The sequence below is a fragment of the Macaca nemestrina genome, chromosome 15 (genome assembly GCF_043159975.1).
Source record: "Macaca nemestrina isolate mMacNem1 chromosome 15, mMacNem.hap1, whole genome shotgun sequence".
Lineage (NCBI taxonomy): Eukaryota > Metazoa > Chordata > Mammalia > Primates > Cercopithecidae > Macaca > Macaca nemestrina.
Window position 1 is genome coordinate 21,038,333 of NC_092139.1, and position 27,488 is coordinate 21,065,820.

Genomic DNA, 27,488 nt, shown 5'->3' on the forward strand with positions numbered 1-27,488 from the left:
AACCCTTCGGTGTAAGTATAATTATTCTCATTTTTCAGATTAAAAATTGATTATCAGAGAAGCTAAATAACTCTCCTAAAACCATATGGCTAACTGGTGGGGAGATTCAGACCCAAGTCTATGGGACTCCAAACTCCAAGCTCCATGAACTGTTTCTGAGTAGTTTCATCTCTTCCTGTGGTGTTTTTTGTTTGTTTGTTTGTTTGTTTGTTTGCTTGCTTGCTTGCTTGGAGACAGGGTCTGGCTCTGTCGCCCAGGCTGGAGTGCAGTGACACAGTCACAGCTCACTGCAGCCTCTATGTCCTGGGCTCAAGCCATTCTCCCACTTCAGCTTCCCAAGTAGCTGGAACCACAGGCGTGCACCACCAACCAGCTAAGTTTTGTATTTTTAGTGGAGACGGGGTTTTGCCATGCTGCCCAGGCTGGTCTCAAACTCCTGGCCTCAAGTGATCTACCTGCCTTGGCCTCCCAAAGTGCTTGGATTACAAGCATGAGCCACGGTGCCTGGCCTCTTCCCACGGTTTTGTCATCTTTATATTAGTGGCTCCTAAATTTTTATCTGCAGCCCCATGTGTCATCTCCCTGTTCAACATCTCCATTTTAACATCTCACATGTCTAAATTCAACATGTCCAAAATTTAATTCATCACCTTCCACCAAAAAACTGGCTACCCAACCACCAAGATGCCCAAACTAGAAACCTTGGAAGCATCCTCGACTCCTCTGCTGCCTCATGCCCACTCCCTTCGCCCAGCCCACCACACAAACCCAACTATTCACCAAGTCCTATTCATCCGTCCTCTTTTCACCTCCACTGCTTCTGCCCTGGTCTGAGCCACCATCATCCTACTCCTGGGGAGCTGTAATCTTCTGGCTGGTCTCTCTGCCTTCACTCTACGTTCCGTCCCACAGCCTAGTGTCTTTTCTGCAGTCGAGTTTCCCTCGTGCAGTAGTGAGAGTGATTTCTTGAAGCACCACAAATCTTATCACATTATTCTGCTGAGGAAAACCCTTCGACGGTCATTGCGAAGTCTCATGTGCTATTCACTGCTATAAGCCCTTTACATACAGCAACTCATTTATTCCTAAAAACCACCCTATGACATAGGCACTAGCTTGTTCTTCTGTTTCTGATGAGAAGATCGAGATGCTGAAGGGTTAAGCCACCCGTCCAGGGTCTCACAGCTAGCGAGTGGCAGAGTTCATGCACTTATGAGTTACACTAAACATTCTTCTCAAGGATGCCATCTGCTCTGAATAGAAAAGTCCAAAATCCTTACCATGCCTACAAGGTCCTGCAGGGTTGCACCCCTGCCTCCATCTCTCTATCCCATCTCCTCTCTCTCTTTCATTCTTCTCAAGTCCATAGCAAGAACTGGGATTTTTTTTTTTAGAACGAGTCTCACTCTGTTGCCAGGCTGGAGTGCAATGGCATGATCTTGGCTCACTGCAACCTCTGCCTCCTGGGTTCAAGTACTCCTCCTGCCTCAGCCTTCCGAGTAGCTGGGACTACAGGCACACACCACCACACCCAGGTAATTTTTGTACTTTTTAGTAGAGACAGGGTTTCACCATGTTGGCCAGGCTGGTCTCAAACTCCTGACCTCAAGTGATCCGCCCACCTCAGCCTCCCAAAGTGCTGGGATTATAGGCATAGACAAATGGGCCCAGTCAGGACCGGAATTTTTAAAAACATCCTCAAAGTCTCAGAGTTTCTTCCTGCCTCAGGACCTTTGCATGAGCTCTTCCCTCTGCCCAGAACACGGCAGTCCCCCATTTCTCAATGTTGCTTCCTCAGAAAAGCTTTCCATAAGCCCCAGACCAGGTCAGCTCCCCTGTGTTATGCTGTTACTGTCACCTGTACTTTTTCTTTGCAGTACTTATCACAATTGTAATAAACTATGTGTATTATTTTATGTCCAATGTCTGCTTTCCCCCACAGACAGCAAGCTCCAGGAGGGCAGGGAGCTTTGTTTCCCTGGGACACTGCCTGGAAAACTGATGTTCAATACAAGGACAACCAAAATAAAGAACAGAGAATAAATGAAGACATTGTGCTACTCTTCAGGTGTCTGTCCAGCTAAGAGGCACATTTCCTGATGTAATACCTTTTTTCTAAGGAGAACATCTCATACTTTAAGTGTATACACAAATCACTTGGGAATCTTGTTAAATGATTTCAGATTGGATTCAGTAGCCTCAGGTGGGACCTGAGAGCCTGCATTTTGGACAAGCTCCAGGTGATGCTGGTGCTGCTGGTGCTGGAGCTATACTTAAAGCAGCAAGTATTTAAACCATCTCTCACTTCGGTCTCTCTTTCATGAATGTGTCTTTCAAGTTTCTTCTCCTACCTGCTGATGGTACTCAGTTATTAAGAGAGGGTTTTCTGTGAACTTTTGCTACAGTGGCATGGCGGATGAGGGCAGCAGTAGGTGAAGAGTGTCTCCTGCTTGCTGCTGAATTCCTCCCACAGTCCCCCAGGGCAGGGAGGGAAACAGTCCCTCCTCTCCCTTTTCCTGTCTTACTGAGGTTCTCCTTGTAGTAGCTGTTTCTTCCCAATCCATACGCCCTGTCTTGTTCCGTTTTCTGTTGCTATAACTTAATATCTGGGACTGGGTAATTCATTAAGAAAAAACATGTATTTCTTACAGTTCTGAAGGCTGGGAAGTCCAAGGCTGAGGGGCTGCATCTGGTGGGGCCCTTCTTGCTGTGTCATAATGTGGTAAAAGGCATCACATGATGAGAGCCAGGGAGCGTGCCAGCTCAGGTCTCTTCCTCTTCCCATAAAGTCACTAGTTCCATTATGGGTGCCCCAGCCTGATTACCTTATCTCATCTTAATTATCTCTCAAAGGCCCCACCTCCAATCAACATATGGATTTGGAAATTTGGTTTCTACAACATGAAATTTAGGGGGCACATTCAAACCATAACACCCCTTTTATCAGACTAGTACCCCAGCCCCTGGGTCCTGTGAGTCCTGAAGGTTCACCCTGTTCCCTTACCTGGAGACTTGCCTTTGGCAGATCTGCCTCCTCTTGGAAGCTACTCTCTTCTCACTCCCATGCCCACCACTGGCAACCAGTAGCTAGTGATTGACATGGGAGTACAAATGCCAGTCCCCTGGCCTCAAGTGGGGACCAATCTGTGGTACAAGTCCCACTCCAGAGCTTCCCATGGATCAGGCTGAAGCTGATCTCTAGCTTCAGGTCCTTCCCCTCCCATGTCCAGCTCCCTTCACTCCCCATCTGCAATTATTTACTCTCTGTGAAAAATCTGCAGGAATCTGCATCTAGGAAAGCTGACTTAAGACATCCCCTCCATCAGATCCTCCTCCTCCTCCTCCCTAAGGAGTTATCTACCCTCTTCTTTCTTCCCAGCCATAAGCAGATGCAGAATGCCAGAAACTAGAAACCAGTGTGCAGATAATGGAACATACCTTGGGAAGTACAACTAAAATATCACACAAAAGAAACTCTAGCACCTTGAGCACCATGCTGCCATCCACACTCTCAGCTGCAACCCTAGCATGGCCCTGGGGTTCTGTCTCTTAGAGAGAGGCCACCCACCAAACCAGGGAGGAATTGTGGCATGGTTTCCTCACACTCTGAATCTGAGTTACCAGCAGATCCTTTGTCTGTAAGCCTCACCTGGCCTGGCCCTGGCCTTCCCAAAGCAAAGCCCTCCCCTTGTTATCACGGTGGCCATGTTCAGGAATAGAAATACAATGGGAACAGACAGGAATCTAGAGAAAAGGAAGACATCATCTTCCACGCATTCCTGGCACCTCTTTCTTTGGCCCATTAGGAAACCCACACCCTCTCCCCCAGCCTATCAGCTGCCCACATTCCGGGACCCAGGATCTTCAGAAGTGCTTTTGATCCCTGCTATGTGTATGTGTATGTGTATGTGTATGTGTATGTGTATGTGTATGTGTATGTGTAGACATAGGGCTGGAGGCAGTGAGGGAAGTAAATATGCCCACAGGCCCAGGGGTGGTGGAGGAAAGGGGGAAGAATGGTGAAAGGAGAGGGTTAAGGAGCCAGCAGTCACACAAACACCTTCTGCACCGCACTCCTTGCCATTTCTTTTCCGTGAATTTAAATGCATTCTGTCACACTGAGTTATGTCACCCAGAGGAAATGCCCAACTCGGCGACGTTTTAAAAGATTATTTTTTAGATCACCTATCACTATCCATTTGAGGAACGATTGTTCAATCTGAAAAAAATAAATTCAAAACTGTCCCCATCTAAGCGAGATGGAAAAATAACTTTCCCTATTCTTTTATTTTCTTTCTTTTTATTTTTTTAAGAAGGTTTATTTCTGAAGGACAGGTTTGAAAATCAGTTTTCACCTTGGCATCTGGCTGGATTTAAGCACTCTGTAAGCTGAGTATTATGCCTTGTCATACGAGTAAACAAATGAATGGACAGTCAGCTGTGTGACCTCAGGCAATTCATTTAACCTCTCTGAGCCTTAATTTCCTCAACTGTTACACTGAGATAACAATACTGACCATGACCATCAAATGAGATGATGTCCAGGACAGTTCTTGAGTGTGTAAGGTGTCTGTTCCACTAAAGTGTCAATTCCTCAAGGGCAGGGAGCAGGCTCAGGCCAATTCTGCCCTCCCAGTGGAGTTTGTATAGGGCCTGGCTCACAAGAAGTGTTTAATACATGTCAGATGGATGAGTGGTTCAATGGGTGATGGCTTGGTGGTTGGATGTCTGGCCATCCAGAGATAGGGATGCATGACGCAGGGATGGATGGATGAAACAGTAGGCTGAAAAATAGTTTTCAAAATAGCAAACAAATAATCCCAAAAAAAGCCCTTATTTGTAGTATTGTCCAATTTCCATGGTGTAAATATTCCTATCATGGCTGATGTCAAGCCACCAAGTGACATCATAAAATGCAGAGTCAGAAACAGACAGGCACAATCAGCTCTTAAGAGACTATAGGGCCGGGCGCGGTGGCTCAAGCCTGTAATCCCAGCACTTTGGGAGGCCGAGACGGGCGGATCACGAGGTCAGGAGATCGAGACCATCCTGGCTAACACAGTGAAACCCCGTCTCTACTAAAAAAAAATACAAAAAACTAGCCGGGCGAGGTGGCGGGCGCCTGTAGTCCCAGCTACTCGGGAGGCTGAGGCAGGAGAATGGCGTAAACCCGGGAGGCGGAGCTTGCAGTGAGCTGAGATCCGGCCACTGTGCTCCAGCCTGGGCGACAGAGCAAGACTCTGTCTCAAAAAAAAAAAAAAAAAAAAGAGACTATAGAAGCCAGGTCCCACACCCAACAGATGTAGGGAGGGAGAGAGGGAGGGAGGGAGGGAGGGAGGGAGGAAGGAAGGAAGGAAGGAAGGAAGGAAGGAAGGAAGGAAGGAGGGAGGGAGGGAAATAAATGAGGGAGGGAGGAAGGAAATGAGGGAGGGAGGGAGGGAGGCAGGAAGGGAGGAAGGAAATGAGGGAGGGAGGGAGGGAAGCAGGAAGGGAGAAAGGGAGGAAGGGAGGGATAAGACAGGAAAGGGGGGAAAAAGGAGAGAGGAAGAGAATAGAGCCAGAATAGATGTTTATCATAGAAAAGAAGAGAAAAATCTTCAGGGACCAAGGGAGTGCCAGGAAGAACAAAACCCAAGGCAGGAGGAAACCTCGTTTTCCCATCCCTCATCATGGACCAGAACTGAGTCCACCCATCTCCTGGAATAAATTATTTCTTCTTAAGAACCGGTTGGAGAGGGAGCTACTTAGTCCAGGACAATGCTCCTCAATTATTTTTAAGAATTAGAGGCCAGGTGTGGTGGCTCATGCCTGTAATACCAGCATTTAGTGAGGCTGAGGCGAAAGGATTGCCTGAGCTCAGGAGTTCAAGACTAGCCTGAGCAATATAGCAAGACTCTGCCTCTACCAAAAAAAAAAAAAAAATTAATTAGCTGAGCTTGGTGGTGTGCACTTGTGGTCCCAGCTACTTGGGAGGCTGAGGTAGGAGGATCGCTTGAGCCCAGGAGGTTGAGGCTGCAGTGAGCTGTGATTGTGTCACTATACTCCAGTCTGAGTGACAAAATGAGATCCTGTCTCCAAAAAAAAAACAACAATTAGGAACCTTTTTTCAAATGAAATCTTACCTGGAAGCTCAATAATCATTATAGCTGGTATTTACTGAACATTTACTATGTACCAGGTATAGTCTAAGTGCATTACATGGAGTACCCCATGATCCTCCTGACAGCCAAGTGAGACAGATGCTTTTACTATCCCGTTTACCAGTGTAGTCAAAGCACTTGTCCAAGTTCACATAACAAGCAGGAAATCCAGAATTTAAGCCCAGGTGGTAACAGCAGTCCTAACCACTCTGTTCTCCTGCCCTAATAGATCAAAAGAAAAAGAAATGGCTGTCCTGCTGAACTGTCCCTGAAGGACCTAAGCCCAGCAACTCAGAGGCCCCACAGAGAGCCAGGTTCTTGAAAAGGAAGCAGGAAGAACAAGTGCTAGTCCTGGTTCTGCCCATAGCTGGCTGTGTGTCCTTGGGAAAACCTCTGGCCCTCTCTGAACCTTGGTTCTCTCATAAAACAAGGGATCATCTTTATAAATGAGAGAACTGGGGGTCAGAGAGGGCCAGAGGGGGTTGAAGTGAGCCCCTTCAACCTCCTGGGCTCAAGCGATCCTCCTACCTCAGCCTCACTGAGTAGCTGGGACCACAGGTGCACAGAGAGAGACACAGGGTGCCATGGTGTGGGACTGGTTATAGAGCCCCAAGGCTCAGCAGGTTGTCCTTCCCTCCCTTCCTTTCTCCCTCCCTCCCTCTCTGTAGCCATTATAGATTATGCATTGGACAATTCTCCTCACAGGAAGGGTCTGGAGTGCTTCAGAAAAGAAGAACTCAAGTAAGCCACACTGTATATTTTTTATATACCTCTGGGGCACCAGGACCCATTTGATTTATAAAAAAATGCATCTACTTTTGAGCTTATATGACATTCTTGGAAAACCCTGATAGTAATCATATCTCTAATTAAATTAAATCTTGTAGGGATCATTTTCTTCTCAAGGATAGTTATTTTTACAGTCATTTTTGTTAATGCAGAATAATAGTAATGTAGTTTCTGGCACTGCCTTCATGTACAATTTTACAACTGTGCATGCAATTAAGTTTGTTTTTATGGGGAATAAAAACAAAAGCAAAGAGCAAAACCAAACAAGTTGGTCAGCCTGGCTGAGTATTATTGTCTATGTGACTCCTATCCCTTTGAAAATCTAAAGAAGAAATACAGATTATTCTCCCCAGAGAAATGCAACACTTACTAAACTTTGGATATATCTTTGGGAGGGGAGGCACGAGGGGGCCACAAGCCCCGGGAGCTAGGATAAAGGACAGTCTTTGCCCAGACAAGAATGTCTCTGAGGTCCCAGGTAATTCTTCAGGACCACAATTCAATGTCATCAATCAATGCAGAAAAATAGCCCAAAGCCACTCAGACACCACCTGAGATTTTTAACATGAAGAATCCTCTTGATAAATAAAACTCTTAATGAAATACAAGCAATTAAGCTAAAAGTTCTATCAAACGCAGCCTGTCACTCAGCAGCCTGACACTTAATTGAATTTCTCTTTCCACCCCCTGGCTCCTTTTCCCTGATAAACAAATTCATTCACTGCAGATCAAGTTTCACTAACCCAGAAACCAACGATAGTCAATCAACTAATTGACACAACAAAGACTTCTATTTTTTTAAGTTCCCCTAATTAAAGTGGAAATGAAATGTTATAATACTCTGGTGCCTGGTATTAATTACTCTGTGGTTAACCCTCTCCCTCCTCCTCAGGGACCTGACAGCAGGAAGTAGAGGATCAGGAAGTCCCAGACCCAGACACAAGTCCAAGTTCCAGCTCCATCCTGCGTTCGCTGTGTGATCTGGAGAATTTGCTTCCCCTCTCTGTTTTCCATCAGTTGTAACACAACGGGTAGAAGTAGGTGACTTCCAAGGCTGCTTCTGGCTCTAACTTACATTTTATGATCCAGAGGACAGTGCCACGGCATAGTTCTCTCTCTGTGACTCATAGGTTTGCCAGCACAGCTGCTGGAAGCTCTCTCACAACAGAGAACCAAAAATACAGCCCATTTACTTCAATATGCTCCCTGTACCTGACAACTGTAGCAGCCAGAAACACATCCACTGCTCTTCCCCGGCATCCATCCCCACATTCCCAGGTACACCTCCGATACATATACATTCATACAAACCTCTCCTTCCAGCACACTCCTTCACACGCTCATCTTTTTCTCTCTCACACACACACGCGCACACACACATACAACAGACCAAGACCAGGTGCACACACACAAGACACGCCCTCATGCAGGCACACATGCATATAAACATATGCCCCCTTACAAAGCAAGTCCCATCAATCAAGGCCATGCATGAGCACACAGACATACACACTACATGCTCCTGAAACACACATATTTAGATGCATGCCCCTTTAGAGAGTAGATCTCAGATCTGTGCACACACTCATCTCCCTCACCCCTGACACAGAGGCACACATGTGTGTAGCCCAGACTCCTTTTTAGGGCAAATTGCCTCCTGCGAGGCCATGCACACACGTTTACACACTCACGTGCCACACACACTCACATGCCCCCCTCCTCACCGTCACTGTCAAATATGAGCTTGGGCTGCATTTGAGCAGGTTACCCAATCGCAAGAAAGCTTCGGCTGGGACAGCCCCAAGGATTTCCAAAACCTGACCGACCAGGACCTTCCCAAACCGTCTGGGTTCCAAAGTCTCTCATTCACCCAAGGGTTCCTAAGCGCCGCCGCTGTGCCCAGCACCATGTGGGGAGGAGCATGGCAAATGGGACAGACAAGGTCCCTCTGGAGGCGGCTCTGTTCCTGGCAGTTCCTGGCCGCCAGGACGTGTGTGCCCAGCCCAGACTCCCTAGCAGGTAGTGAGGACCCCGTCCCGGGACACTGACACATTCAGAGGTCTCATTTACAGGCAGCATTTTCATGACATCATGGACACGGGATGGCCTTTGGGTCAGGTCTTACAAGACAGGAGAGGGTGCACCAGGCAGAGACACAGTATGAACAAAGACAGGGAGGCTGGGATCGGGGATACTGAGAGGCAGCACCATGCAAGGGTGTGGGCAGCCCAGCTCCACTGCTCACTGCCTGCAGGGCTGTGGCAAGTCACTCAACATCTCCAAGCCTCAACTACCTCATCTACAAAATGGGGACAATAGCAGTAGCTGTCAGAGAAGGACCATCTATTCGCTTCACAAATAGAGATGGGGCAGCTACTATTTGCCAGGCACTTGGGGTTGCTATGCAGAGCAAAGAGGGTGATAAATGCCAGCTCTCGGTCCCATGCCCAGCCTTGCAGGACCCCCCGGCACGTGAGGGGGTGGAATAGGCAGAAGGCCCTGACTGTCAGTAGGAAGAATGGTCTCTGGAATTAATGAACAGCAGGGAGGCTGGGAGGGGCAGAGGCTGAGGCTGGAGTTGGGCTGGGAGGAGGGGGCCATGGTGAGGGACTGGTGATGGAGCCCCCAGGCTCAGGCCGCCTGTCATTCTCCACAGTCTCACACTGTCTCAGCCCTAACCTTGCCTTGTCCCAGTTCCATTCCTCAAGGGACCCCTTCCAGGGCAGGGGTCTGGCTTCCCCTGCAGCTTTGCAAATCCAGGCTGGGGTGGTGGGGGCAAGGGGCACTTTTCTTCCCCCTTGGACCTGGAGCGGATGCTCTTGGCATCTAATGCCTTCTGTTTAGCTCATCTCCCTGTCTCTGTTTTCATGTTTTCCTCTCTCACGCTGGCTGTGTGGAGCACATCTCTCAGAAAATACTTGCTTTTGAAAGTTGTTGCCATAACAACCACTTCATTACACGCCAGGCCCAGTATCTCAGAAATGCAGAATCTTTCCTTAAAAGCGTGCGCTGCACATCAAAGGGGAATAGGAGCTCATTATTTTTACATTATTTTGCAGGCAAATAGATATTTTCCAATACACATTTCTTTTCTAAGTTGATTTTCTTGTTCAGTGGAAATGCACATTTCTTCCTTAACGCTTTCCTGCCTGCAGGGTGCAGGGCCTCAAACCAGGGCCCGAGTTCCTCAGAACAGGAGGGAGAAAGCATTTCTTTGCTGGGCTATTCATTTCTCGGTCCTCAACACAGCGGCTCACGAAGGGTGGTTTGCTCTAATTCGCAATTTGATTGCACCTCGAAATTCTAGAAAAGGCAGGCATTGTTTATGTAGCATCCACGTGCTTTCACTCATCTGACTTTGTGCTAACCAGGATTTTGTAACAAGTGAAGCTAATTATTTAAGGAGCCAAATCAAAACCAAACCAAACAAACTTCACCATATGGGATAGAGATGTGGTCCAGGATCTTGTTTTCTGAACCAGAGGGTGCTGTCCAAATTTCATAGTTCTCCGTGAGTGCCTAGCATGTCTCTCCCCTCGCCGGCATGTAAACCCCATGATTTTTGTCTGTTTGGATCACGTCTTTCTCACCAGCACCTAGAACAGTGGCCGAGCCTGCAGGCACTCAGTAAATATCTGCTGAATGAACCAACGAATATGCTGTGAATACTGTAACTTCTAACAATTCTGCAAAAAATGGGATAATCAACCCCGTTAGACAGATGAAGAGTTTAAGACTACAGTAAGTTAACTCGATAATAATATTAAGAACAATAATAAGTGCTAACTTTTTTTTTTTTTTTTGAAACGAAGTCTCGCTCTATCGCCCAGGCTGGAGTACTGTGGTGCGACCTCGGCTCGCTGCAACCGCTGCCTCCCGGGTTCAAGCAATTCTCCTGCCTCAGCCTCCCGAGTAGCTGGGACTACAGGAGCATGCTGCCATGCCCAGCTAATTTTTTGTATTTTAGTAGAGATGGGGTTTCACTGTGTTGCCCAGGGTGGTCACGAACTCCTGAGCTCAGGCCATCTGCCCGCCTTGGCCTCCCAAAGTGCTAGGATTACAGGCATGAGCCACTGCGCCCGGCCTAACTTTTTTTTTTGAGACGGAGTCTCACTCAGTCACCCAGGCTGGAGTGCAGTGGCGCGATCTCAGCTCACTGCAAGCTCTGCCTCCCGGGTTCACACCATTCTCCCGCCTCAGCCTCCCAAGTAGCTGGGAATACAGGCGCCCGCCGCCACGCCCGGCTAATTTTTTACATTTTTAGTAGAGACGGGGTTTCACCGTGTTAGCCAGGATGGTCTCGATCTCCTGATCTCGTGATCCGCCCGCCTCAGCCTCCCAAAGTGCTGGGATTACAGGCGTGAGCCACTGTGCCCGGCCCCAGCCTAACTTTTAAACTTTTTATTGAAGCATAATATGCATATAAAGAAGCGCACATAAATTTACTGCTCCCTGATTTTTCATAAACACCCCTGGATAACTAACACCCAGATCAAGAAACAAAATATTTAGAGGAAGGAAGAAGACTGTGATCAGGACTAGCTTCGGGGGTGCTCTCACGGTAGTTCCCCAAACTGCGGCAGGTTTATCTCATGTAATCTTTTAAATGTTTTGTTTAAATTTTTTGAACCAGGGTCTGGCTCTGTGCCCTAGGTTGTGGTGCGGTGCCACTATCACGGCTCAGAGCAGCCTCAACCTCCTGAGCTCAAGCAATCCTCCCACCTCAGCCTCCTAAGTAGCTGGGACGACAAGTGTGTGCCACCATGCCTAGCCAATTTTTTTTTATTTTTAGTAGAGATAAGTCTTGCTATGTTGCTCAGGCTCGTCTTGAGCTTCTGAGCTCAAGCAATCTTCCTGCCTCAGCCTCCCAAAGTGCTGGGATTACACGCATGAGCCACCACGCTGGCTGTTATTTAATTTTTAATTGACAAACAATAATTGTGTGTCTTCATGGGGTAAAATGTGATGTTCTGATATATGTATACATTGTAGAATAATCAAATACGGCTATCAAACTGGCATATCCATCACCTCATACATTAACCATTTCTTTGTGGTATGAACAGTTAAAATCCTTTTGGCTATTTCGAAATATACAATATTTCAAAATTCACCTCCCTGCCTCATTATTTCTATCTGTTCTATTTTACAACAAAAATGGCAAGGTACCGTTGAATAACTAACCCCCGTAACTAATGTCCTGACCTCTAATGTCACAGATGACTTGTGTCTGTTTTGCGACTTCTATAAATGAAACTGGACAGTAAGTGCCCTTTTGTGCCTGTTTCTTCCTCTCATTAGAATGATTCTGAGGCTCGTCCATGTCGTTACACGTCGTTGACCATCATTCACTTCCCTGCCAATAGCAGCTAATTTTTCATAAGCATTTACTATGTGCTCTGTAAACTCATTTAATCCTCCCGACACTCTAATATGAAGGCAGTATTAAAAGTGATTTGCCTAAACCGGCCAGGCGCCATCTGTAATCCCAGCCCTTTGGGAGGCCGAGGCAGGCAGATGACTTGAGGTCAGGAGTTCCAGACCAGCCTGGCCAACATGGTGAAAACCCATCTCTCCTAAAAATACAAAAAGTAACGGGGTGTGATGGTGCATGCCTGTAGTCCCAACTACTCAGGAGGATGAGGCACAAGAATCACTTGAACCCAGGAGGCAAGGACTGCAGTGAGCCAAGACCGCAACACTGCACTCCAGCCTGGGTGACAGAGTGAGACTCTGTCTTTAAAAAAATAAAAATAAAAATAAAAAAGCCAAGCGTGGCGGCTCTCGCCTGTAATCCCAGCATTTTGGGAGGCCGAGGCAGGCGGATCACAAGGTCAAGAAATTGAGACCATCCTGGCCAACATGGTGAAACCCTATCTCTACTAAAAATACAAAATAATTAGCTGGGCATGGTGGCTCATGCCGGTAGTTCCAGCTGTTCCCGAGGCTGAGGCAGGAGTATCTCTAGAACCTGAGAAGTGGAGGTTGCAGTGAGCAGAGATTGCAGCATTGCACTCCAGCCTGGGCAAAAGAGGGAGACTCTTTGCCAAGAGCCCTGCAAACAGGGAGCAGAGAATTGAACCCAGAACTTTACGGTCCCAAAGCTCCTGCTGTTGTTGTCGGTAAGCTCTTTCCTGGGTGACTCTAGGCTATGGCTAAGAATGGTCAGCGGCTGTGCTAGGCCAGGAGTGAGCAGAGTGCTCTGTGCTCTGACATTGAGCGGCCCCAGCATGCCATCCTGGTCTCCTGTAATTGCTTTGATATTTCCCCAGTTCCTGACCTCACTGACAGGCTTCCAGCTACTCCCTCCTGCTGGTGTCCATGTGCCTGCCAACAGCCATGCCATCAACTCTCACTTTACTAAAAATACTAGCGTTATTAGAATTGTGTACAAAACAAGAGGGAATGGCTAGGAGCAAGTGCCTGCCTGTGCATGTGATTACAGGCGACGAGGTCTGTGGTGGTTTGCTTCCTGAGTCCAGGCAGAAGTGTGTAGTTAAGTCAAGTGCCACTCTGGTGAGCTTAGGAAACTTTTCCCTTTGTAACTGGCAGGTTAGGGACTTGAGGGCTTCAGCCTTGGAGTATTTCTGTAGTCAGTGGTAATGGTCAGTACAAACAAGGTAGCTGAAGTCACATTAGTCCCGAAACCCCACTGGACAGCAAGGAGAAGGCCAGGTGCAGTGGCTCACGTCTGTAATCCCAACATTTCGGGGGGCCAACTCAGAAGGATCACTAGAGGACAGGAGTTTAAGACCAGCCTGGGCAACATAGCAAGACTCTGTCTCTACCAAAAAATAAAAATAAAAATTAGCAGGTGGCTGGAGTGGGAAGACTACCTGAGCCCAGAAGTGAGTTTGAGATTACAGTGAGCTACAATTGTGCCACTGCAATCCAGCCTGGGTGACAGAGCTTCACCCTGTCTCTAGAAAAAGAAAAAAGCCAGGAGCAGGACAAACACAAAAGCCCTTTGCTGCTCTCAGTTCTGAGGCAGAAACGAGTGCTGAGTGAGATCTGAGAGGGACTGGTTTCTTGTCCCATGGCAGAGCTGGGGTCTGCAATCCCAAGCTTTCGTGGTCTGTTCCCACTCCACTCTTCTGGAAGGTCCCCTCTCATTCCCCCATGCTCCAAGGTCTGCCATGTATTTACCATATTTGGGGCCTGTGCAGGAGCTGGAGACGCTTAGCACAAAAAGGACAGGGCCCAGCCAGCGGCATCCCCCACAGCCTCCTGCCCCTCTGCTGAGCATCCCTGGAGGACCGCTCAGGTCTGGGTAGCACAGTCTCGCTTGAGTCCCGTCCAGCCTGTCCACCCCTTGGTCCGAGCAGCACTCGCTCTGCTGAGCACTTGTTGGCTCTCAATTTTTTTTTTTTTAATGAAAGACTAAATCTTCTCCTCATTCTCCTTACTGCTCTTGGAAGAAACCAATTTTTTGTCTCTTGACCAAAACATTCCTAATTACCTGTATTAATGTCTGTTCTCTGGATTCTCTCCTGAGCCAGTTTTTAACATCTTACTGGTCCCTTCATTAATTAATGGGCTTAAAAATCTTTGGCACACATTTAAAAAAAAGAAGAGTGAATCTATGCCTTTGGAGCTTTTGCCATGAGCGTGAGCACCCCACCTTCCTGGGTTTCACACTCCCCTAGAACCAGGACCGGATGCCAGAGACAGCCTCTCTTCGTGAATAAGGACAGCTCCTTGCTTGTTTTCTGACACTTTCTGCAGCAGTCCCAGTGGCTGTGCTGTAAAAAGCCACTCCACCCTGGGCCCAGAGCGTACGTTTGGCAACTGTGTTCCTTTAATGGATGCACACGTGTCTATTGCAAGTACAAACATAATGGTCTCCATGGAGATATGGTCACAATGACTAATTAGACAAAAGAGAGTGTTTCTCAAGCCTTGAAAGACATCATGGATGTCATAAACGAACATCGTCTTATTCGGTTGCTATATTCCTTCTTATTTCTCCCTAGAAACATCAATACGTGGTCCCTGGCAACATGACCTTATTATGAAGTCATACTTTTTTTTTTTTTTTTTTTGAGACGGAGTTTCGCTCTTGTCACCCAGGCTGGAGTGCAATGGTGCAATCTTGGCCCACTGCAACCTCCGTCTCCCGGGTTCAAGCCATTCTCCTGCCTTAGCCTCCCATGTAGCTGGGACTATAGGCATGCACCACCAAGCCTGGCTAATTTTTGTATTTTCAGTAGAGACGGGGTTTCACCATGTTGGCCAGGCTGGTCTTGAACTTCTGACCTCAGGTGATCCACCCACCTCAGCCTCCCAAAGTGCTGGGATTACAGGTGTGAGCCACCGTGCCCGGCCTGGGGTCATACATACTCTTTAGCTACCTGGTCAGAACCTTCCAGATCCTCAACTGCAGGATTCCAATCCTGGCACACATTCCCAAGGCAGCCACAGGGCACTCATTCATGGCTGGCATTTCCAGACTGGGCTGTCTGACTCCAGCCCTGCCTGCTCACTCTCATGGTGGCTGCTAAGGGGACCAGGGATGCTCCAAGCTACAAGGCCCTCACAGTTCCCTCCACCCCACCAGCCTGACTCAGCCATCGGCTGCCCCACTGGGCTCACCCCAATACTGATTTGTTTCAGGATGCTGGATGGGATTTTTCTTATTGTGCCCTTCCCCAACAAGGCTGGGGCAATGAGTATTAAATATCCTGCATTCTGGTTTTGATTTTTGTTTTTGTTTTTGAGACCGAGTCTCACTGTGTCACCCAGGCTGGAGTGCAGTGGTGCGATCTCGAATCACTGCAACCTCTGTCTCCTGGATTCAAGTGATTCTCCTGCCTCAGCCTCCTGAGTATCTGGGATTACAGGCACCTGCTACCATGCCCAGCTAATTTTTGTGTTTTTAGTAGAGACGCAGTTTCACCATGTTGGCCAGGCTGGTCTCAAACTCCTGAACTCAAGTGATCCTCCCGCCTCGGCCTCCCACTGTGCTGGGATTACAGGTGTGAGCCATCACTCCCAGCCCTGAGTTTTTGTTTTTTAAGAGACCAGCCCTTGCTCTGTCATCCAGAATGGAGAGCAGTGGCACAGTCACAGCTCACTGCAACTTCAAATTCCTGGGCTCAAGCAATCTTCCCACCTGAGCCTCCCGAGTAGCTGGGATTACAGGTGTGTGCTACCATGCCCAGCTGACTATCCCACTTTCTAAAGGGAAGTTATCTTTCTCCCCTGGGAAGTGCAACCCTAGCATATTTTCACACCCTCAGAAGTGAGAACATATTTCTCTCAGAAATATGCACTGCCCCAATATGCTTTTCCACTTTCCTGCCCCTCATCCCACCATGATCCCAGGCTAAAGGAAAAATGTGAAGAACAAAAAATATCTGAACCTCAAACTATGGCAAAAACCTATCTCAGACACACTGAGAAATGAGTCCAAGTTCACACTGTAGAACAGGAAAAATAATATTTGAACAGAAATGCTCATGTACAAGTAGGAAACTGATGGAAACTATGCACACACACTCCCACCAAAACCCCAAGAAAAAAAGCACCCAAAAGACAAAGAATCCAGCCTAGAAGAAGATATAACCCCAAAACTGGAAGAAAACTTCACATAGGTACTCTCTGCTGTAAAATGATAGAACAAGAACAGGAATTTGGTAAAACAAAATTTCAAAGATGAGTTGATTAAACAATAGAATGACACACAAAAGAGAGACCTAAGGAAACAAATTGAAATCAAATAACATTACAGAACTCCCAAATTAATTATAAATGTCAAAATCAGAACAGACCCTGCTGAAAATGGAATTATGAATACAGAGATAATAGATGTTAAGAAAAAAAAAGATATGAAAGCAATCAGAGCCAGGTGTGGTGGCTCACACCTATAATCCCAGCACTTTGGGAGGCCGAGGCGGGTGGATCACTTGAGGTCAGGAGTTCCAGACCAGCCTGGCCAACATGGTGAAATCCCGTCTCTACTAAAAATACAAATATTAGCTGAGCATGGTAGTGCACACCTGTAGTCCCAGCTACTTGGGAGGTTGAGGCAGGAGAATTGCTTGAACCCGGGAGGCAGAGGTTGCAGTAAGCCGAGATTGTGCCACTGCACTTCAGCCTGGCAACAGAGCGAGACTCTGTCTCAAAAAAAAAAAAAAAAAGATGTCATCAAAATTTGGAAGATTAAAAAGTGATTGAATGAGTGGTAACTGACTCAGCAAATCAGAGAAAGTTAAGTCCTATGTGTGCCTGCAGGGTGAAGAGCCTGAGAACAGAAAATCTATTTGAGACACAAAACTCTGCATTGACCAGAATCCCTCTGAAGGCTGGGGTGCAAGAAAGGCTGAAAACAGAGGTGGCTAAGAATCTGTTTGATGAGCATTTAGAACCCAGACCCCCTTTTATGAGCCTGCACAGTCGGGTAATGGTGCTCCCCACCCCCAGCAGGTGGGAATTTTACTCCCTGGAGATGCTGAAGCCAGAGACTTGAAAAGAAACACCACACACAGCTAATAATAGGTATGAGATACTGTGATGAAAACATTAGAATTAAGATTTGCATTGCTTCCCCTTCACCTTCTGCCATGATTATAAGTTTCTACGGCCTCCCCTGCCATGCGGAACTGTGAGTCTATTAAACCTCTTTTGTTTATAAATTACCCAGTCTCAGGTGGTATCTTTTTTTTTTTTTTGAGACAGAGTCTCCCTCTGTCACTCAGGCTGGAGTGCAGTGGTGCGATCTCGGCTCACTGCAACCTCCGCCCCCACAGATTCAAGTAATTCTGCCTCAGCCTCCTGTGTAACTGGGATTACAGGCATGTGCCACCACACCCAGCTAATTTTTGTATTTTTAGTAGAGACAGGGTTTCACTATGTTGATCAGGCTGGTCTCAAACTCCTGATCTTGTGATCTGCCCGCCTTGGCTTCCCAAAGTGCTGTGATTACAGGCGTGAGCCACCGCACCCAGCCTTCAGGTAGTATCTTTATAGCAGTGTGAGAACAGACTGATACAGATTATCTTCTAATTATGTGATTTTCTGGAAAAGGCAAAGCTACAGGTACAGAAGGCAGATCAGTGATTGCCAGGGTCCAAGTGAGGAAGGAGGAGCCCATCAGGGCAGACTGTTGGGGATGATGGAGCAACTCTATATCTTGATGGACACATGGCTATGCTTATTCAGAACTCAGAGCACTAAGTGTGCACATCTGTGAAGGCTGCATGAGAAAAGGACAAGAATGGTGATATGGTTTGGCTATGTCCCTACCCAAATCTCATCTTGAATTGTAGCTCCCACAATTCCCACATGTTGTGGGAGGGACCTGGTAGGAGGTAATTGAATCATGGGAGTGGGTCTTTCCTGTGCTAGTCTCGTGATAGTGAATAACTCTCATGAGATCTGACGGTTTTATAAAGGGGAGTTTCCCTGCACAAGTTATCTTCTCTTGTCTGCTGCCATGTGAGACGTGCCTTTCACCTTCTGCCATGATTGTGAGGCCTCCCCAGCCACGTGGAACTGTGAGTCCATTAAACTTTTTTTTTTTTATTTTTGTAAATTGCCCAGTCTCAGGTATGTCTTTATCAGCAGCATGAAAATGGACTAATACAAATGGAAAACTTGGTTACAGACTTTTCATAGAATATGCCTGTCTTCTGATTTAATGATGAACAAATTCACATTACTCTCTCAAAAATCCTACCATTGGATTAATGTATTTTATCTGAGAAGAATAGCATTGTTAATTATACTTATAATAAAATACAAAGATTTGAAAAAACTGTGTAACTCCAATCGTAATGTTTTTCCTAATCTCTTGTTAAATTTAGAGGGATCTTGATCAGGAATGGTGGCTCACACCTGTAATCCCAGCACTTTGGGAGGCCAAGGCGGGTGGATTACTGGAGGTCAGGAGCTCAAGACCAGCCTCGCCAACATGGTGAAACCCCGTCTCTACTAAAAATACAAAATTAGCTGGGCATGGTGGTATGCACCTGTAATCCCAGCTACTTGGTAGGCTGAGGCAGGAGAATTGCTTGAACCTGGGAGGCAGAGGTTGTAGTGAGCCGAGATTGCACCATGGCACTCCAGCCTGGGCAAAAACAGTGAAGCTCTGTCTCAAAAAAAAAAAATAGAGGGATCTTTTAGGAACCAATTTCATTGGTGATAGTGTAATATTTGTTTAAGATTCAGATTCCTTTGGTTTTACTTGTTTCCTTGTCTTCTGTTTATGTTAAGTAAAATTACCTCTAATAGCTTTTACTTTCAAAAGCATCCTATTTCATAAAAGTGGGCCTATTTGTCTCTCCATCTAGAGATTCCACATAGAAACATAGCTTCAATGATGGTTTTGCAGGGAGGAAACTTGGGAGGTTCTTTGTTTTATCTATTATATGTTTTCTAAATTTTTTGCCTTTCAAGACATCTGAGTTTTTTGTTTTGTTTTGTTTTGTTTTGTTTTTGAGACAGGGTCTGGCTCTGTTGCCTAGGCTGGAGTGCAGTGGTGCAATCTCGTCTCACTGCAACCTCCGCCTCTTGGGCTGAAGTGATCCTCCCACCTCAGCCTCCTGGGTAGCTGGGACAACAGGTGCATTCTACCATGCCTAGCTAATTTTTTTGTTTGTTTGTTTGTTTGTTTGTTTCCTTTTGTAGAGATGGGGTTTCGCCATGTTGCCCAGGCTGGTCTTGAACTCCTGGTCTCAAGCAATCCACCCACCCACCTTGGCCTCCCAAAGTACTGGGATTATAAGCATGAGCTACCACTATGCCCAGCCTTCATCTGTGCTATTTTTATGGAAACAGTAAGTCCTTTCCTGACCCCACCGCAGCTAGAGTCACAGCTCTCTCCTCTCTCCTCTCTCCCCCATGTCCCTCTTCCTACTCCAGAGCTGTTGCCACACCCATCCCCACCCCTTTCTGGATTCCAGTCTTGAGGGACAAGAGCTCTGTCTTGCTCCTCCCCATACCCATGGAGTGCCCTAGCGCACACAGTAGGTCCTCAACATACAACTCAAATAAAGGAGACCACATGCCAAGGAGAGAAACCCATGATGAGTTTGCAAAGTTAAACATCTCAAGAGTTTTCAGTCCTGAACTGGGGTGATGGTCCCACTGTCTACTTTCCCACAAGGAGAGAGAGAAATCAAGGGACAAAGAGAACGTGGCTAAAAGCCCTTCGCTCACAAGAATGCTGGGAGACCAAACACAGCTTCCACATCTCACACCTAACGTCTGATAAGATGTCTTTCCTCCTAGCGAGAGACTGAGGCTTCGACAGGAATCCAGGGGTTGGGATTCTAGAACCATGAGTACACCAAGAGAAATTCAGAATAGGATGGAGTCACTGGAGCCGGGAGGACATCAAGGTTAAAGCAGAGATGGAGCAGATAAACCCACAGGATTCCTCAGCATTCTTGAGTTCCACATGAGTCACTTGTAAGCTGTCCTCAAGGACTATGATTGGGATTATTCGCTATTTCACTGAGGAATGGGTTCAAATCGTGCCCTGCAGAACTGGGTGCAGGTGCTGAAGCTGAGTCCCTTAGCCAGCGAGAGAGGCAGCCCCCGCCAGGGCCTCTCAGCAGGGCTCTGCTCCTCTCTCCTGGTCCGATGTGTCCCCAGCTACTCCCACAAAGTGATGAAACTTTGCTTTTTGTGAGAAAGGCCCTTAAAATAAATCCAACTGCTCATATTGGTGATGGGACGGAAGAAGAAGTGAAGAAAAATTAAAAGCATCCAAAAAAATGATGATGTAGAACTACATACTGAAAAGCGATATCCAATTATCCTGAGGCTCCAGATCCACCATGGGAATGACTTCAATGTACACGCAATACAGAAACCGGAAAGTGTGACTCAGGAAACTGCCAGTGAGTGCTCCTGCCATGAGCAAAGATACTTACCACAGAAAGCTCCGTTTATTCCTTTTGTGTTTTGTTTTTGAGAGGGAGTCTCACTCTGTTGCCCAGGCTGGAGTGCAGTGGTACGATCTCGGTTCACCGCAACCTCCGCCACCCGGGTTCAAGCAATTCTCCCATCTCAGCCTCCTGAGTACCTGGTATTACGGGTGCACCTCACTATGCCTGGCTAATTTTTGTATTTTTAGTACAGACGAGGTTTCACCGTACTGGTCAGGCTGGTCTAGAACGCCCGACCTCAGGTGATCCACCTGCCTCAGCCTCCCAAAGTGCTGGGGTCACAGGCATGAGCTACCGTGCCCGGCCTCGGTTTACTCCTTTATTGATTCTTCATTCAATTCAACCCAGGTCACTGACGTGGTCAGGCACTAGGCTTGACTCTAAGGATGTAGCAGGAAGAGGAGCACAGACGTGGCTTTTGTGGAGCTTATATTCTAGTGGGGAAAGAATCAACAAGTATATGTCAGGTGGAGATACAATAAAAAATTAAGAGGGAAAGGAACAAAGAGTGAAGGAAGTTGATATTTTATTGTAGGAAGCTGATATTTTAGACAGAGTGGTCAAGAAGAGCCTCTCTGGGATGGAGCAGAAACCGGAAGGAGGGGAGAGAGGGAACCTCATGGATATTTGAGGCAAGAGCTTTCGTGGTAGAGGGAAAAGCAAGTGCAAAGGCCGTGCAGCAGAAACGTGCCTGGAGGAAAAGCGCGGAGGCCAGAGAAGCTGGAACGAGGGGACCAAAGCAGAGCGGCAGGACGTGAGCCCAGAGAAGGACCAGGGCAGACCCAGTAAGGTCATGGAGGCCCTGGTAAGAACTTTGGCTTTGACTCCTGGTGGAAGGGAAACCATCTGAGGGCCTTGAGCAGAGACTCCGCCATGTGACTCAAGCGTTAACAGATCCCGCAGCACAGAGAATCACCTACAAGGTGAGCAAGTTTGGAGGAGGAAAGGAGAGAGGAGGCTTCTGTTTCTGCAATAACCACCTCGTTGGCTAGTGGCTTGAATGAAAGTGGCAAAGTGGAAGTGGTGAGAGGTGCTCCGATGTGGGATATCATTTGGAAAAGCAGAGGCCAAGCAGGTGGCGCACACCTGTAGTCCCAGCTACGTGAGAGGACGATATTGTTTGGATCTGTGTCCCTGCCTAAATAGCATGTCGAATTGGAGATGGGGCCTGGTGGGAGGTGACTGGATCATGAGGGTGGTCCTTCACGAATGGTTTAGCAACATCCCCTTGGTGCTGTTCTTGTTGAGTGAGTGAGTGAGTTATTGCAAAATCTGGCTGTTTAAAAGTGTATAGCAGGCCGGGCGTGGTGGTGGCTCACACTCGTAATCCCAGCACTTTGGGAGGCCAAGGCGGGTGAGTCACGAGGTCAGGAGATCAAGACCATTCTGGCTAACACGGTGAAACCCCCTTTCTACTAAAAAATACAAATAATTAGCCAGGTGTGGTGGTGGGCGCTTGTAGTCCCAGCTACTCGGGAGGCTGAGGCAGGAGAATGGCGTGAACCCAGGAGGCGGAGTTTGCAGTGAGCTGAGATCGCGCCACTGCACTCCAGTCTGGGCGACAGAGCAAGATTCCGTCTCCAAAAAAAAAAAAAAGTGTGTAGCAGTGCCCCATTTCCTGCTCACTCCTACTCTGGCCATGCAATGCACGTGCTTCTCCTTCACCTTCCACCATTATGAGAAGCTTCCTGAGGCCTCCTCAGAAGCCGAGCAGATGCCAGCATCTGTCCAGCCTGCAGAACCATGGGGCAATCAAACCTCTTTCTTTATAAATTTCCCAGTCTCAGGTGTTTCTTTATAGCAGTGCCAGGACAGACAAATACAGAGGCTCTCTGGAGCCCAGGAGTGAGCCACGATCACACCACTGTACTCCAGCCTGGGCAACAGAGTGAGACCCTGTCTCTAAAAAATTGTAATAATAATAATAATTTCAAAAATCATATTCATATGTCTGGGGGATCTTCAGATCCATCCCTAGAGGGTGTCAAGGGTTGAGCAAGAATGTTTACTTGTGTCAAGCCATTTATATTTATTTTAGTGTGACTTTAAATTATGCATTATATTCTTAAATACATTACTGACAGTAATTAATGGTGGCTTATGTTCAATTTCAGTTCTGCTCTCATTTTCATAAGAATAACCACTCAGGTGACCAGGCGCAGTGGTTCATGCCTGTAATTCCATCACTTTGGGAGGCCGAGGTGGGTGGATCACTTGAGGCCAGGAGTTCAAGACCAGCCTGGCCAACATGGCAAAACCCCATCTCTACTAAAATGCAAAAATTAGCCAGCACAGTGGTGCATGCCTGTAGTTCCAGCTACTCAGGAGGCTGAGGTGGGGGGATCACCTGAGCCCAGGAGGCAGAGCCATCACACCACTGCACTCCAGCTTGGGCAACCAAGCTAGACGCTGTCTCAAGAAAAAAAAAAATAATAATAATAATAATAATAATCACCAGTCAGGGCACTATAATCTCACATGGGTAACTGACCTGTAGCCAATCTCACTGTTTGGAGTGAAATTCAGGTCCAGACACAAGCGCTCACATACTTGATGTCAGACATCCAAGGCAGGCGGTAGACATGGGAGTCTCAGGAGGATATGCCCCATATGGCATATGATCGAGTCTGGCTTAGGTCTAAGGCCAATGTTCAGGACAAAAACTACGCCTTTCTCATTTTACCATTGAAAATGCCTTAGACAACCAATAAAGTGGACTGTGTAGGACCGCAGCCCCACACAGCGACATGCTTGCATCACTCGGCTCCACCACAGGAAGTCTCACACCATTGAGTCTGACCACAGGAAAGGACAAATGGAAACTCGTGCAGCCATATGGGCAATGGAACTTCCCTGCCTCCAGTCCCCCAGCCAGGAAGTGGGGGCTGGGTGGAGAAATCTGGAAGCTGTCTGCTTACCTACGAGGTCTCCACTCTGTTTTGCTATGAAGCCTCTAAGGCTTGATGTGGGGAAAAGAAAGAGAGATCAGACTGTTACTGTGTCTACATAGAAAGAAGTAGACATAAGAGACTCCATTTTGTTCTGTATTTGAGATGCTGTTAATCTGTGACCCTACCCCCAACCTTGTCCTTGCAAGAGACATGTGCTGTGGTGACTCAAGGTTTAAAGGATTTGGGGCTGTGCAGGGTGTGCTTTGTTAAACAAGTGCCTGAAGGCAGTATGCTTGTGAAAAGTCATCACCATTCTCTTAATCTCAAGTACCCAGGGACACTGCCAAAGGTTGCAGGGACCTCCGCCTAGGAAAGCTAGGTATTGTCCAAGGTTTCTCCCCGTGTGATAGTCTGAAATATGGCCTCGTGGGAAGGGAAAGACCTAATCGTCCCCCAGCCTGACACCCGTGAAGGGTCTGTGCTGAGGAGGATTAATATAAGAGGAAAGAAGGCCTCTTGGCAGTTGAGATAGAGAAAAGCATCTGTCTCCTGCCCGTCCCTGGGCAATGGAACATCTCAGTGTAAAACCTGATTGTAGGTTCTATTTACTAAGATGGGAGAAAACTGCCTTAGGGCTGAAGGTGGGACGTGCTAGCGGAAATGCTGCTCTTTATGCACTAAAAAGGTTTATGGAGATGTTTACATATGCATATCAAGGCACAGCACTTTTCCTTAAACTTATGTCACAGAGATCTTTACTCATATGTCTTTCTGCTGACCTTCTCCCTACGATGATCCCATTATCCTGCCACTTCCCTTTTTCTAAGATGGTAAAGATAATGATCAATAAATACTGAGGGAACTCAGAGACCGGTGCCAGCGTGGGTCCTCTGTAAGCTGAGCGCCGGTCCCCTGGGTCCACTTTTTCTTTCTCTATACTTTGTCTCTGTGTCTCATTTCTTTTCTCAAGTCTCTCGTTCCACCTAACGAGACACGCCCACAGGTGTGGAGGGGCAGGCCACCCCTTCACTTGATACCTGTTAATGGTGTTGTTGTCAGAAATAAAACCCCTTCACTTGATACCTGTTAATGGTGTTGGGGTCAGTTTCCAAAATCAATGACAGTTTGAATCAAATAGGCTTGAAAACGTATGCCACCTCTGACCCTTGCTCCCTGTGTGGCCTTGGGAAAATTACTTAGCCCCTCTGCCCCTCAGAGGTGGGAATAATGTGAGAAGGAACACAGTGCCTGTGCTGCACTTGGCCCTTAGAAAGCCCCAATCCACATTCAGCACTGATACCAGCTTCACGAATGTTCCCTTGCAAGTTCCAGAGACAGGAAGTGCTTCCTGAAGGGGTCCAGGTGGCTTCAGGCCCCCTTGGGTCTGTGAGTACTGGACCACATGCATCCCCAGATTAGAACTCAGGGACTCGGAATCCCCACATCAGGTCACAGTGGATTTATGCATCTCCAGACAGGACCAAGGGACTCATGCATCCCCAGATTAAACCACTGACCCACAGGGCAAGGAACAAGGGTGGTTTGTTCTCAATGGAGTCTGGAGAAGGGGACTTAGAGTCGGTAGACTTCAATGGTGAGGGCAGCAAATGGGGAGTGAAATAAACCAACACCCTTGGGGAACTCTAAAATGCTCAAAAGGAAACTAAAACCCAAGGAGCAGAAGGTAACATCTAAAGTCACACCACCAGCAAAGGCCACGGAACAACAGAACTGGAGAAGTTCTTGGAGAGCATCTGGTCTAGCCTTCATTTTCCAGATGAGGAAACTGAGGCCCAAAGAAAGGAGGAAGCTAACCAAAGCCACATGGTTCGCTTGTGGCAAAGCCATCCCTCAGACTCAGATCCCAGATTTGAGGTCTGGCGTCCCCTCAATTCCCCAACACCAGCTCCCACGTTGCACACCCTTCACCATCTAGCAGAGATCTCCCCAGGGCTGCCATGAGCTCCATGACACTCCAAGGAGCTGATGCAAAACATTTTGTTTTGCACCATGGCTGTGGTGACAGCTGAGTTAAACCGAATGCCACAGTCACAGTCATTATGCTCAGAAACTGAGCAAGAGTTCCATCTATTGGGGTTTCAGAATGAATCAGATTTCCAAACTCTCCTCTCTCCACCTCGGCGCATGTCTGTATATGGTAACCTTTCAAAAGTGAGTCTAATAATTAGTCATCTTGGCCTAGTTCGAGACAACAGTATGTTCTCCAATTTCTCTCTGTTTTCAACAAGAGAGCCATGCCAACGGTAATGTTCACCGTGGTTAAACATGCTTCTCAGCTGGTCCCTGCAGTTGCCCAGTGCTTCCCCACAGCTCTCTAACCAGGCTGTACCCTCTGCCCAGATCCACCCCCACCCTCAATATTGACACCAACTGTGTACCGGGCACTACATTAGATGCTTTGGACTCATCATTACATTTTATCCTCTTTGCAAGATAGATGGTTCTCTTGCTGTCCCATTTGAAGATGGGAAATTTGAGAACCTGAGGGTACTGGTCCTTGTCTACTGCCCATACCCGAGGTCCAGCCAGTCCCTCTCTTCCTCCCTGCTCCAACCACACTGTTCTGCCAAGGCGGTGAGCTCATTTCCACCACAGGGCCTTTGCACGTGAGATTCCTCTGTCTGAAACACTCTTCCCTCTGACTCTGCCTGGTTCACATCTTCTCACCCTCAGATCTCAATTCAAGCATAATTTCCTAAGGGAAGAATCCTTCACATCCTCAGGTTCCTAGAGCTCTTTTCATTCACAGAGCACCCTGTGAATCCCTCCTCCTTCAAGGCAGCTCCTATAAATTGTTATTTTAAATTTTTTGTAAAGATGGGGTCTTGCTATATTGCCCAGGCTGGTCTTGAACTCCTGGCCTCAAGCAGTAAGGGATTATTTGCTGCTATCTGGCTCCTCCACACAAGCACGAATTCTAGGAGGGCAGGGATGGTGTCTGTTGCCCACCACCATATCTCCACACACAGAAAGGACACATAGTAAGGGTTTAGTTCATCATATATTTATGGATGATGGATGGATGGGTGGTCAGATGGAGAGTGGGTAGATGCAAAATGCTTAACGAAGAATTTGTCACCCATCCAAGTAAGAGGTGGGCCCAAATGCAAGCCCAGGCCTCCGACCGGCAATCCCTCTCGGTGTGTGTGATAATCCTCTGCACACACACACACATCACCCCCAAACTCTGACCCTGGCAGACGGTGCCCACCTCCCTGGAGCGGTGTTCTCAAAACTCCCCTGACCAGCACCCCACTGTCCAAACCCCACAGCTCCCGCCACACACCTGGAGCTTCGGGGATGCTGGTTCCGTGGGTCCAGGAAGGCCCCAAACTCTACACTGTTAACAAGCGCCCAGGTAATTTAGAAGGCAGTGTGTCTCAGAGCTCGTTTGAGAATCTCTGGACTAAGGTGAGTCCAGGCAAACCGCAATCCCCAGGGAGAGGCACCCAGCACCACCCCAGGCCGCCCACGCGGAAAGTGGCCGGGCGCCGCAAGCTGGGGCCGTGCTGCCCTCTGGTGGTGCATAGCGGCACTGCAGCCTCTGGGCACCCCAAGGGCCGTGGTGTCCTGGTGGCCCGCGTCAGTCTGGGTCAGCGCACCTGGGTTCCAGTCCCTGACCTTCCAGAGACCTCCCCAAGACTTTTTTTTTTTCTTCATAAGTGGAACATAATCAAGGTTTCCCAAATTTCAGTTCTTTGGGTACCACCTTCATCATCTTGCCCATCTCATGTATACATACTATTCTGTACTTG

General features: G+C 47.6%; 1 long non-coding RNA gene across 1 annotated transcript in view; it reads right to left on the reverse strand.

Moving 5' to 3' along the window:
• The window catches only part of LOC105496385 (uncharacterized), a 99,964-nt gene that overhangs the window by 39,559 nt on the left and 32,917 nt on the right, over positions 1–27,488 (reverse strand). The gene's annotated exons all lie outside the window — the stretch shown is intronic.